Source organism: Pelophylax lessonae (assembly GCF_965119305.1).
Source record: "Pelophylax lessonae genome assembly, chromosome: 1".
In the NCBI taxonomy this organism is placed as follows: domain Eukaryota; kingdom Metazoa; phylum Chordata; class Amphibia; order Anura; family Ranidae; genus Pelophylax; species Pelophylax lessonae.
This window is the reverse complement of record NC_138768.1, coordinates 763,605,476-763,620,360: the sequence shown is the minus strand read 5'-3', so window position 1 is coordinate 763,620,360 and position 14,885 is coordinate 763,605,476.

Below are 14,885 nucleotides of genomic sequence, written 5' to 3'. Positions count from 1 at the left end.
TACAAAACAGGAAATAAAATTACCGAACACGGATTTTAAACCCGAATATACAGTAAAGTTTTCGGGTCCGTGTCCGGGTAACAAAAATCCAATTATCCGGTACGGACCCGAATAACACAGTCCGTGTTCGCTCAACCCTAGTATCCAGTGGTTGCTTTAGGGGCAGTTAGAGATCGGCTTCAGTCACACAGAATGTCAATGTCCACAAAAGTAATTTAAAAAGCTCCAATGTTGTTATAGGGTCTATTACAGTCTCTTTACTATAGGGGCAGGTATCCAGTAGTTGCTTTAGGGGCAGTTAGAGATCGGCTGCAGTCACACACAAATTGCTCTGTTAATGTCCACAAAAGTCATGTAAAGGGCTGCAAATATTTTGGTATTGCTGTGCAGTGCACTAAAAAGGGGGGGAGGGGGGTAATCCACAGTATAATATACTTTGTAGAAAGCATATTATAGTGGATTAGTACTATTATTGTGCACTGTGCAGCATTGTGACAGGTGTGGTGGTGAGACTGAGCGTTTCTACAGCAACACTACACATGTAACAAAAGCACTTATAATGTATTATAACTGGTGTGATAGACCAATGCCCCCCCCCCCCCAATGCCACATATTGAAGTGGGGTGTTATCTGAGTAAACTTATTCAAGTGTATTTGTGTCATGCAACAATATTGCCTAGTTTGCTGAGTGAAGTCTGGTACACACAGTGCCAAACTCACTGGCCAATTTTTTGAACTGGCGTGCTACACCAATGCCCCCCCCCCCAATGCCACATATTGAAGTGGGGTGTTATTTAACAGTATAATTTTCTAAGAGTGTATTTTAGTCCTGCAAAAATTTGGCTTCTCGCTGTGTAAACTGTGCTACACACAGTGACAACAGTTACTGGCCTATTATTTGTAGAACTGGTGTAATAAACCTGTGCCCCCCCCCCCCCCCCAATGCCACATATTGAAGTGGGGTGTTATTTAACAGTGTAATTTTCTAAGAGTGTGTTTTAGTCCTGAAAAAAATTGGCCTCTTGCTGTGTAAACAGTGCTACACACAGTGACAACAGTTACTGGCCAATTATTTGTAGAACAGGTGTGATAAACCTGTGCCCTCCCCCCCCAATACCACATATTTAAGTGGGGTGTCATTTAACAGTATAATTTTCTAAGAGTGTATTTTAGTCCTGCAAAAATTTGGCTTCTTGCTGTGTAAACAGTGCTACACACAGTGACAACAGTTACTGGCCAATTATTTGTAGAACTGGTGTAATAAACCTGTGGTCTCCCAATACCACATATTGAAGTGGGGTGTTATCTGAGTTAACGTTTTCAAGTGTATTTGTGTCATGCAACAATATTGCCTAGTTTGCTGAGTGAAGTCTGGTACACACAGTGCCTAACTCAAAAATAGAACACAAGAGACATATAGCGGAAGAGAGTAAAAAGAACCCCAAGAAATTCTTTAAGTATATAAACAGTAAGAAAGCGAGGCCAGAACACATTGGCCCCATAAAAGACGATAAGGGAGTTTTGGCCACAAAGGACAGGGAAAAGGAGGTAGTGTTAAATAATTTATTCTCTTCAGTCTTCACAAAAGAATTGGGGGGCTACACTAACCCAGCTTGTAAGGCCAAGCTAAATAACACACCACAGGAAGTACCGCCATGGCTAACAGAAGATAGACTTAGAACTAAACTAGAGAAACTTAACATAAATAAATCACCGGGACCGGATGGCTTGCACCCGAGGGTTCTTAAAGAGCTCAGCCAGGTGATTGCCAGACCATTATTCTTGATCTTTAAGGATCGTTTACAGATGGGTATGGTGCCAGGTGATTGGAAAAAAGCCAACATGGTAACAATATTTAAAAAGGGGCCGAGATATATCCCAGGTAACTATAGGCCGGTCAGCCTAACATCAGTAGTCTGCAAGATTTTGGAGGGGATGTTAAGGGACCACATACAAGACTTTAGTGATGAAAATGATATTATTAGTAGTAATCAGCATGGATTCATGAAAAATCGTTCTTGCCAAACCAATCTATTAACCTTCTATGATGAAGTGAGCTGCCACCTAGATAAAGGTAAGCCTGTGGATGTGGTGTACCTGGACTTTGCAAAGGCCTTTGACACCGTTCCCCACAAACGCTTACTGTTCAAACTAAGGAAGGTAGGTATGGACCATAAGGTGAGTACCTGGATAGAGAACTGGCTCCAGGGGAGGTTGCAAAGGGTGGTGATTAATGGGGAATACTCAGATTGGGCGGGTGTGGAAAGCGGGGTCCCCCAGGGTTCTGTCCTGGGGCCAATCCTGTTTAATTTATTCATAAATGATCTAGAGGAGGGGATATCGAGTAAAATCTCAGTATTTGCAGATGATACTAAACTAAGCATGCCAATATCTTCTGGGCAGGATATGGAAACCTTACAAGCGGACCTGAACAGAATAATGGGGTGAGCAACTACATGGCAGATGAGGTTTAATGTTGAAAAATGTACTCACTAGGGGGGGAACCTCTGGGTGAGTCTAGGATGGAAAAGGACCTGAGGGTACTGGTAGACAACAGACTTGGCAGTGGCATGCAATGCCAAGCCGCTACAAGCAAAGCCAACAGAATACTGGGATGTATAAAAAAGGGGATTCACTCCAGAAATAAAGAGATTATTCTCCCACTCTACAAGACTCTGGTCCGGCCACATCTGGAGTATGCTGTCCAGTTCTGGGCACCGGTCCTCAGGAAGGATGTGCTGGAACTGGAGAAAGTCCAGAGAAGGGCAACAAAAATAATTAGGGGCACTGAACTTATTCTCTCTGGAGAAGAGACGATTGAGGGGGGATATGATATCAATGTACAAATACTGTACTGGCAACCCTAGCATATGGAAAAACCTATTCAGAGAAAGGGAATACAATAAGACACGTGGCCACTCACTAAAACTAGAGGAAAGGCGGTTTAACCTTAAAATACGCAGGGGGTTCTTCACTGTAAGAGCAGTAAGGATGTGGAATTCTCTTCCGCAAACCGTCGTATCAGCAATGAGCATCGATAGTTTCAAAAAACTATTAGATGGGCACCTTAAAGACCACAACATACAGGGGTATACAATGTACGGTTAACAGCAAACACACACACACACATCATAGGTTGAACTGGATGGACTGATGTCTTTTTTCAACCTCACTAACTATGAGGAGAGGCAGGCAGAACTTGTATTGCACAAGAGGTAGAAAGAAGACTGCAAATGTATCAGGAGCGAGCCATCTACCAAGTACATTTTTAAAGAAATATTGCTAGAGACGAAGTAGAAAGCACCACATCCCTTTTGTTTAAAGTAGCTACAATGGAGGGGGGCAAAGTGGGACTTTAACGTTGCAAAATGATGGAGAAAAATCTGAATTCTCAAAAATTGTACATTTTATTACACATAGGAGGTGAGGACAAGACAGTACATCAATATAAAATGATAAAATCAAGAAAATGCACTCGAAAATATCAACTCTACATGTTTCGCCATCTTCATAATAGCTTCTTCAGGAGTTTTCATAGACATTTCTCGAGAGTGAACATTTCTAGGTAACAAAAGGAAAGAACATAAAAGACATAGCATGTGTATATACATAGGGCTTATCTCAATGGTCCTAAAGTTGAGTGCCCAATTGATTTACATATTAGAAAGACAATGATACCAATAAAAGTACCTTAAGATGACCTGAACCCTTTCTTATGCCGAAAGTGGAGGCAATAAAGGTGACGCCACCCAAGCGAGCACTGAGGGGGAGGGGAACCGAGACATCCAACCTCTTAAAGTTGACCCATAGAGAGGGTGACAGCCAAGCTAGGAATGATGGGTAGAAATAATGAGACCAGAGCATGGAAATACACTTCAACCCAAGATTGCTATATCTCCAGTTGTATAGGACTAAATATCAGGTTGAAAAATTGCTAAAATATTCACCTGATTATAATGAATGTGCAGTTGATTCACTAGGTACCCCAATGTAAAAAAGCAGGGAGGGAAAACAAAGTTTCCTTAGTATCCCCAAATGGGAGGTATCCCTTAAAGAGAAAAATGGAGTTTATTAATGACAATGATAAACGCAATGCGGGTCTATCAAGTTTTGAGGGTATGCATACTTACCCAAAATTGGCAAAATTGGGCACATGGATTATCATGCAGTATTCAAAAGTTCACCGCCATTGTAATTGAACAAATTTTCCAATAGTACACTCAAAATGAAAGAGACTGCACGGGAGGAGAAAGAAGAGAGAGGCATGGAAGGACATAGTCAGCATCTAATCTACAAAAGATGTAAGGAGAGAAGCAGGGTTTAGAAGATTTCATTTACCGCAAATGGTCTCAAAGCTCATATGTCTTTCCCCGGTGGTCTAGTGTAATACTGACCGTATTGTGCCGGCATTTATACATCCTCTCCACTCCCTCGGCGTCTGACGTCACCGAGGGAGTGAGAGCGAGGTACGCCCAGTGGTCCAATGGAGACCGAAGAGGAAGTGCGTCATCAAGACGTGACCGCATCGCATTGTTCCGCCGGAACCGGAAGGTCGGGGATGGCAACATCCGGTCCGGACATGAATGTATGCAGAGGAGGTAGCAGATCGCCAGAGACAATCTGAAATGGATCCAAATGAAACTGACAGCATTATTAAAGGCCGGATTTCAAAAGATATATCCACAATGCCTGTATATTGGGGAAAAAATCTAAAGACACAAAAGGTCATAAAGAAGAAGATTAACCCAATTAGTAAATCAGTCAGTATTGTGATAGAAATGAAAATTAGAAAGAAGAGGTTTTGTGAAACTCCATTGAAGGACATCTGGGAGTTTGAAAGCGGTGCTGCTACTGACCAGGTTGGACCAATTTTCCTGGAAAATAAGTGTAGGGCACCGCGGGTGCCCATATGGGCAACAAGGACAGAGGCTGGAAATAGGCTCGGATCCAATGGGTCCCCCAATGTGCTCACCTTAGGGTCTGCCATCCACAGTCGCATCCACATGACGGCAGGGATCAGGAAAAAATATCCAATGGGCAAATCACAAAGATTTGTTCACTCTCGAGAAATGTCTATGAAAACTCCTGAAGAAGCTATTATGAAGATGGCGAAACATGTAGAGTTGATATTTTCGAGTGCATTTTCTTGATTTTATCATTTTATATTGATCTACCAAGTACAGTCACATCTGGTGCTCCCAGGACGCCGGCACATGGCTCTGCAGTGTGTGCTTTTTTTAATGTGTCCGTTGCTGACACCAGTGTTGCAATCTGCAGCCTTTGCAGTCAATGCATAAGTCACGGTAAGCCCAACACTCACCTAGGGACAACCGCCTTAAGAAGGCACCTGAAATCCCATCACCAAGCCCAATGGGAGCAAAACTGTCAGAACCCACAAAGCCACACTCCATGCTCTCACCGTCCAGCCTCTTCTCCTTCTCCTCCCCCTTCTCCTTCTCCTGTCTCCTCACAGTTGTCCAACACTCTACCTTCCATGATGCCGTCGTCACGTTGTTCTGGAAAAAGGCAGGCTTCTGTGGCTCAAATATTGGAGCGTAAAAAAAGGTGTCCGACAGGTGTCTGACTACATCGGGTTAACGATGCTCTGGGGAGTGATGAACCCCTGGACTACTGGGTGGGCAGGCTTGAACTCTGGCCAGAGCTTGCACAATTTGCAATGGAAATGTTGGCTTGCCCCCCCGTCCAGTGTCCTGTCCGAAAGGACGTTCAGCGCAGCAGGGGGGATCGTGACCGATAAGCACACTCGCCTAGCTCATGACAGAGTAGACTACCTCACATTTATAAAAATGAATGAGGCATGGATCTCTGAGGAATTCAACACATGTGACCAGTAGACCAGGTTTCATCGAAATTCCTCATGCCAGGCCACAAATATCCGAAAGACCGCCATCCACCCACAACAATTCCTGGTCCTTGGCTTCGCTAAATACAGCGGCATAAAAGGCATTTCATGTCCATTGAATGGCTAATTTTTGCAGCCTATACAGGCCGACACTTACTGTTCTGTGTACTGTGAACGCCTACTGTACCTCTAACCATCATATACTATGTTCTTTGCTGTCAGTTCAACCCATGTGAGCTCATTCTTGCGGCCTATACAGCCCGCCACCAACTTGTGTATACTGTGATCGCCTACTGTACCTCTAGCCATCATATACTACGTTCTTTGCTGTCAGTTCAACCCATGTGAGCTCATTTTTGCGGCCTCTACAGCCCCCCACCAACTTGTGTATACTGTGAACGCCTACTGTACCTCTAGCCATCATATACTACGTTCTTTGTTGTCAGTTCAACCCATGTGAGTGAGCTCATTTTCGCGGCCTATAAAGCCTGCCACCAACTTGTGTATACTGTGAACGCCTACTGTACCTCTAGCCATCATATACTACGTTCTTTGCTGTCAGTTCAACCCATGTGAGCTCATTTTTGAGGCCTATACAGCCCGTCACCAACTTGTGTATACTGTGAATGCCTACTGTACCTCTAGCCATCATATACTACGTTTTTTGCTGTCAGTTCAACCCATGTGAGCTCATTTTTGCAGCCTCTACAGCCCGCCACCAACTTGTGTATACTGTGAACGCCTACTGTACCTCTAGCCATCATATACTACGTTATTTGTTGTCAGTTCAATCCATGTGAGCTCATTTTTGCGGCCTATAAAGCCTGCCACCAACTTGTGTATACTGTGAACGCCTACTGTACCTCTAGCCATCATATACTACGTTCTTTCCTGTCAGTTCAACCCATGTGAGCTAATTTTTGCGGCCTATACAGCCCGCCACCAACTTGTGTATACTGTGAACGCCTACTGTACCTCTAGCCATCATATATTACGTTCTTTGCTGTCAGTTCAACCCATGTGAGCTCATTTTTGCAGCCTATACAGCCCGCCACCAACTTGTGTATACTGTGAACGCCTACTGTACCTCTAGCCATCATATACTATGTTCTTTGCTGTCAGTTCAAACCATGTGAGCTAATTTTTGGAGCCTATCTGAGTATACTTTTACAAGTGTATTTGTGTCCTGCAACAATATTGCCTCTTTTGCTGTGTTAAGTCTGCTAAACACAGTGCCAAACTCACTGGCCAATTTTTTGAACAACTGGTGTGATAAACCAGTGGCCCCCCAATACCACATATTCAAGTGTGGTGTTAGCTGAGTATACTTTTACAAGTGTATTTGTGTCCTGCAACAATATTGCCTCTTTTGCTGAGTGAAGTCTGATACACACAGTGCCAAACTCACTGGCCAATTTTTTGAACAACTGGTGTGATAGACCAGTGGCCCCCCAATAGCACATATTGAAGCGGGGGGTTATTTCACAGTATACTTTTCTAAGATTGTATTTTAGTCCTGCAAAAATTTGGCCTCTTTTGCTGTGTTAACTGTACTACACACATTGACAGCAGATACTGGCCAATTATTTGTAGAACTGGTGTGATAAACCTGTGGCCCCCCAATACCACAGATTGAAGCGGGGTGTTATCTACACAGACACATGGTCTAGCAAACATGGGCAGGGAAGGTATATCACTTTTACTGCCCACTGGGTGAACCTTCTCACGGCCGTTAAGCATGTACCCCGTGGCACCTGTGTAGATTTAGTTGTACCGCCACGGATTGCAAGCAGGCCTGCCTCTTCTTCTCCTCCTCCTCCTCCATCCTCCCTCTCCTCCTCGGCTGACTCCTGCTCTTCCACTGCTACCTTCCCTTCTCCTGCGCCGCCCAAGATCCCCAGAACATATTCCACATGCCAGGTGAGACGTTGCCATGCTGTGCTGTGTCTGTTGTGCCTGAAAGCCAAGAGCCACACTGGTCCTGCACTCCTTTCAGCTTTGCGTTCACAGGCAGATCAGTGGCTGAGACCGCTGAATTTGTCAGTTGGTAAAGTGGTGTGCGACAGTGGTGCCAATCTGCTGAGCGTGCTGAAACAGGGCAAAATAACACACGTGCCATTCATGGCACACGTCCTGAACTTGGTGGTGTAGCGATTCATTGGCAAATACCCTGGGGTCCAGGACGTCTTGCGGCAGGCCAGGAAAATCTCAGGCCATTTCTGAAGATCTTACACAGCCATGGCTCGCCTTGCTGAGATTCAGCGGCGACACAACCTGCCCCTCAGGCGTCTTATTTGTGACTGCCCAACGCTGTGGAACTCAACGTTGCATATGCTCTATAGGCTGCTCCAGCAGAAATGTGCAGTTAATGACTATCTGTTCGAACTCGGCGGCAGGACAGGTTCTGGGGAGCTTGGGTTTTTTTCACCTTGCCAGTGGCTGCTCATGCGGGACGCATGCAGACTTCTGCGGCCATTCGATGAGATCACCAAACTGCTCAGCCACGGCCAGGGCGCCATAAGTGACATCATACCTTACGCCTTCTTTCTGGAGCGTACATTGCGTCGTGTCATTGATCAAGCCATCGAGGAGCAGGAGCAGGAAGATCAGGAAGTCGCAATGTTGGATGAATTCCCAGGGGGTGCTACTCCATGTGAGACAAATCAACAGCAGGAGTCTGAAGAGGAGTCAGAGGAGGAGGATGGTTCTGGGGGGGATGAGGAGGAGCAAGAAGAGCATGCTTTAAACCTTTCTGGGATCCCTGGTGTTATCCGTGGATGGGAGGAGGAGAACGAGGGCGACATTATCCTGGATGATGAGCTGGAAGCAGGCCACTATACAGCTTACAGTTTAGTGGGAATGGGGGCCTACATGCTGCAGTGTTTTAAGGGGGACCCCCGTATAAAACGCATAAAGGCCAAGGACCAGTACTGGGTGGCAACATACTTAGACCACCGGTACAAACACAATGGTGCAAACATGAAATCATGAATTTTTTTCCCTTGTAACAACGGTTCAGGCTGGAGGTGGCGGTGTAATGCTGTGGGGGATATTTTCTTGGCACACTTTGGGCCTCTTACTACCAACTGAGCATTGTTTAAATGTCATGGCCTACCTGAGTATTGTTTCTGGCCATGTCCATCCTTTTTTATGACTACAGTGTACTCCTCTTCTGATGGTTACTTCCAGCAGGGTAATGCACCATATCATAAAGCTTAAATCATCTCTAACTATTTTTTTGAACATGACAATGAGTTCACTGTACTCCAATGGCCTCCACAGTCACCAGATCTCAATCCAATAGAGCACCTTTGGAATGAAGTGGAGCGGGAGATTTACATGGATGTGCAGCCTACGAAGCCATGAGCCAGTCACCATCAGGACCCGCTGCATCCTCAAGGTCTCACAGATACCGCTCTCATGGCGAACACAGGAGTCATCTACCATTTCCTGAGCCATCTTCAGGTACTGTTTTGCCCGGTTGGACCCTACTAGCACATATTGTCTGTGGCACTTCTGTCCTTTAGGACATTCAGCCATTTTTACCCTGGTTTGAAACAGTTACGGCACACCTGCCCAATATTCACATCCCGCCTTCATATGGCCAAAATAAAAGCAGAACCTACAAAACAAAGATTACCTTCTATGGAGAACACCTCCTGGGATTGTGACATCCCTCCCTCCCCATCCTGGTCAGCCTTAAACTGCACCCAAAACCTTCTGTGGCTATTAAATGTGCCAAGTACATTGGTCAGTTTAGTACAGATATGACACAAAATCACAATATTGCAGCAAGAACACCCAGATCTCCTTGTCTTGCACATAGAGGTTGTATATATGAACTGTTACAAGAAAACGCTGCTTGAACTCGCTGCAAAGAAAGGTAAACCCTTGCTGTAGGTCTTCTGACTTCTTGCCCTTTTATAGTAAACATGTCTGCATGTCCTCCTTCTTCCAGAAAATAACATCATACAATCCAGATCCAGGAAAACATTGCATGCAAACAATGCTCTCTCATGCCCTTCCAAAAATGGTTCTCAATTATTGACTTCTGTGTAAAAAAGACAAACCTCATTGGTCTTTGGCTTGGCTATGTCCAGCCCTAAAGTACAGGTGCATCTCATAAAATTAGAATATCATAAAAAAGTTATTTGTTTTAGTAATTAAATCCAAAAAGTGAAACTCATATATTTTATATAGATGTGTTACACACATAGTGATATACTTCAAGCAATTCCTTCTTTTACTTTTGATGATTACGGGTTACAGCTATGAAAACCTAAAATTCTGTATCTCAGAAAATTTGAATATTACATAAGAAATGTTGGCTTACTGAAAAGTATGTCCATGTACAGTAAAGTATGCACTTAATATTTCGTAGGGGCTTCTTTTGTTTGAATTACTGCATCAATGCGGCATGGCATGGAGGCGATCAGCCGGTGGCACTGCTGAGGTGTTCTGGAAGCCCCGGTTGCTTTGGTAGCATCTTTTAGCTCCCCTGCATTGTCGGATCTGGTGTCTCTCATCTTCCTCTTGACAATACCCCACAGATTCTCTATGGGGTTCAGGTCAGGAGAGTTTGCTGTCCAATCAAGCACAGTGATAGAATGATCATTAAACCAGGTATGGGTACTTTTGGCAGTGTGGGCAGCTGCTAATAATTTCCCTGCTGGAAAATGAAATCAGCATCTCCATAAAGCTGATCAGTGGTCAGCAGATGGAAGCATGAAGTGCTGTAGAATTTCCTGGTAGAAGGCTGTGCTGACTTTTGACTTGATAAAACACAGTGGGCCAACACCAGCAGATGACATGGCTCCCAAAATGGTCACTGACTGTGGAAACTTGACCTCATGCAACTTGGATTCTGTGTCTCTCCACTCTTCCTCCAGACTCTGGGACCTTGATTTCCAAATTAAATGCAAAATGCAAAAAGCAAGTGCTGCTAATGCATTGCTTTCCTCCTCCTCTGCTAATATAGCCATAAATGCACAAACTGGCTTTGAGGAATTATGAGCCACAACAACAAGGAAGTCCTAGAACTCAACACCACCTAGCCCCAATGCAAAAACAGAAAGGATTTCTTGTAAGATAAGGCTGTCCGATCAGCCACTTGCCTTGCAGAAGTGATGACTGCAGGGAATTACTTCTTGTAGGTGAGGGTACAGTGAAATGTCCAATGGGTTTAAAAGGTGGTTTCTGAAGCACAAAGAGAAACTCCTTGTACAAAGTTCTTATTCATGGAGGGGAAAGCTAAAAGTCTCTAAAACAAGATAGAAATGGCAGAAATCTGACCCTTGATAGGGTTGACTACCAAATACTGGTCCACATACAGCTTTAGGAAGGAGAGGAAATATTCCACAGAAAATCTATTAGGATAAAGGCCCCAAAACTTACACCAAGTGAAGTATGCCTTCCATGTCCAATTGGGACCTGGGGTTATAAGTAGAGTATACTGTATATCTCTACTAAATTAAATACAACGAAGAACTGTTGAAAACAGCACCTTTCTTCCAGTCCTCCATCTTTTTCTCTACACCTCTTCCTCTTCAACTGTCACCTCCCCCCTCCTCTTCCTTATCCTATGTGGTTTTGGAACAGGATGAGGCTCAATAGAGCTGTGGTTATAATATCGCCCTACTGAATCATGTTCAATGAAGAACTGTGGAAAATAGGCCCCTCCCCCCAGTACTCCACTTACTTCTCCCTCTGGGAAGCTAGAGTTTTATGTAGAGGAAATTTCTTTACTTTATCACCCATGATGAAAAACTGTTGAAAATATCCCTCTCCCAGTCATGCTCCGTGGTCCAACAATTTTGGAAGGCTATCTTTTGCATTCTCTCTACCCTCATGGACACACACATCCAACCTGGCCCCTGTCTTGCCCTCTTAAACATGAAACCAGATGACGTTTCCAAACTGCGGCACAAATTGTTCTTACAAGTCACGACAGCGGCTAAACAAACCATAGCTAAAGCTTGGGAAAACCCCCCAACTACCTCTTCCCGAAGTGAAACACAGAATCACCAATGCCATGATTCATGTAAAAATTTAAGCTGTCCTGCTGGACAAGGTCGAGAAGTTTTACAAATTATGGCAGCCATGGGTAGATCACTTTCTCCCTCCGGACTTTGATAACTGTCTCTTATTGCCCAGTAGTTATCCTGCTCCCCCCGGCGACCCCCCTTCCCTCCCTTTTTTTTTTCCCCTCTTTTTCCCCCTCCACCTTCCTACTTTCCCCCCATACCTTTCTTCTTCCTTCCCCCCCTGTTTCGTCCCCCAGCCTCCCCCCTTCCTCCCTGTTCTTACCCCTCTTTCTTACAACAATATCCCGCCATATGTACAATGCTTTATCTTTTAATCCCCCCTACAGTGGTTACTTCTCTTCACATTCCTTACACAAATTATTTCACCTTTCTGCTACAGTTTGCATCCTTTTTGACCTACTGCCAAGATCTCCTGACCTTACCATGTTTCCTTTAGTGCTCTAGGCCATGTATTGTGACTTCCGATGACATTACTTTCTTGCGTGCTATATGGCCCACCGAAGGCGCAGTCGCACGCGGGCACAGCAAGTTCCCTTTTAGGGGTGCCCGGGTGTTGGCTGTGCTGTATGGGTCTCCCTTCTGGGTCACCACCCACATGGTTCTTGAACCTGTCCGTTAACATGGTTTGCTTTGTTACTATCACCGGTTTACCTTTGTTACCAATTGTACGAATGTAACCTCTCCTACTTTGATTGTACATGTTGCGTTGTATCTATTTCTGTTTTTCAATAAAAATGTTTGAACGAGGAAAAAAAAAAGGAAATATCCCTCTCCCTCCATGAAAAGTCCATCACAATTTTTGTATGTCATTTTATTTTTTTTAAAATAAGCTCTTTTAAAAAAAAATGCATTATTATTATTTTATTATTATAGCCTGTAAGGCTGTTGTTACCCTCCTTAAGCAAACACAGGCAGAGATAACAATGAAAATCAGGTAAAATAATGGCAACTAGGAAAGGGAACTTCCTCTTGGTCCTTAATTAGCCTTTACCTCTGAGCCTTTTTCTAGCATAAAGAGGGTAGGCAAGCAGCTACAAAAATGAAGCATACAATCCTTTGGAAAACAATCCTGTAGATTCTGGACTTGGACTTCCTGCCCTTCCCCAGAGTAAAGCCTTGAAACTCAAAGCAGCACTCACCAGCAGCCAACACCCACCACACTGCCTTAGATAAAACTTTCCCAACTGCGTCTTTACCAGCTGGTGAAAATAATACGTAAGACCATTGTGAATTATCATAGAATCTTAAGCACACAGATTTCTAAGGAGGCAGCAATGAGGCACGGTGATGTCACCTGCACCTTACCAGAAGCATCAGAAGTCATTGTCGGATAAGTATTTTTTGTCCTGTGAAAAAACACATTCACCCACTGTCACTGAGAGCCTATGGGCAGGGACTAGCTACAAAGAGGTTTCACAACATTAGCAGTATTGAGATGGAGCAAAGAATTTAAAAAAGTAAAAAAAAGAAAACTTCTATGCCACCATCCCCAAATTCTCCAAGGTACACAGAATTCTGCTACCCAATGACATTCAATAAAAGTTTTTCATTTATTTTTTCAGCCTCCTAGAATAGGCTGCTAGAGAGGTTCAGACACATTTTTTGGGCTCCTCTATAAACAGTGGATCAGCGTTTTACTAGTTTTGGCTGTTCTGGGTCTCACAGGCTGCAGTCTCAGCAACTTCTCCATGCCTTCTAGTAGGTTCTAGAATGTAGCGGGCTGGAAGATGCTGACCTTGGGCCAGCATATGAGTTTTCAGCTAATCCCTGGGAAGGGGTGCCTATTAGGTGGCTGAGAGGAGATACATAACCTAGGGCAAAGAACAGCAGGGTTCTTGTCCTGAAGTAGGAGAACCTAGCCTGGAAGGAATGCTGCCCTTCTGGGCAAGTCAGCTGAAGCTGAATTCATTAAGAATTCATCGAGGTCCGAGCTATGTTAGATCTGAGAGTGGGGGACAATTTTACTGGAAGCAGTTCAGAGCCAAGTAAGGGGGTGCACTGAGGATATGCAAATATGGTGTGTCTGGCTGCCTGGGGACCCAAAACAGTGGGACCAGTTAGAGGGTTTGCTCTACAAAAAGACCTGCCAGTCACTACACACCCTACACTAATCTCTCTCTATGCACTTTATTAGAAGAAATTCCTATGCTTTCCCTATCATAACTAAAGGACATTATCAATCAATAAGGCTGTGGTGACCTTACCCTTTTTATAGTGAGGGCCCTTGCTTATCCAAAAGCCCCCATACCCTTTGAACCTTTAAACCAGCTGGCCTAAATTCAAAGGCTAGGCAGTAAATTATAATTTCTATAGTGAATTTCCACATTATTTTGTCAGATCAATGGATCACAAACACGCAGGATTCCTAATCCAGAGGAATCAGCATTATTTACAACTGTAAATACTGCACACACCAGTTTTTATAAAAAGCCATCAGTCGAATACATTATGCAACATATCCCCTAATATTTCCACTGACAGTACTACTGCCAATGTTGATTCTTGCAATTAATATAAACTGAAATCATATTCTATATTTGCAAAGCTCAACTTCTAAACCAGTAATCTTTATTGCGCGTCAAAGTCTGTGTGAAAATAAATAAATAAATAAATAAATAAAATAATTAAAACAAAACATTGTTTTTATTATTCTATATTTTAGTTTAGTATCCTGTTTTGAGGCGTATTAATTAAGGTTGCTATACCAACTCCCTTGCCTGACAGATTAATTGTCAGTAAGACTGTACAACTTGTCCAATAGGACTCATTATGGAAGCACTCCAAACAGAATCCAGAAATAGCATCCTCCTGAGTTGTCAACATAAAAATGAATCACTTTACAACAGTATCTGATTCAGAATCTGCTGCTGGCATTGGTAAACAGAATGAAAAGCAAATAAAATATGTTTACAGAAGTTTGGCAGTTCACTTTGCCTTGAGGCTTGGACTGTTAAATATCCATGTAGACAAGAAAATAA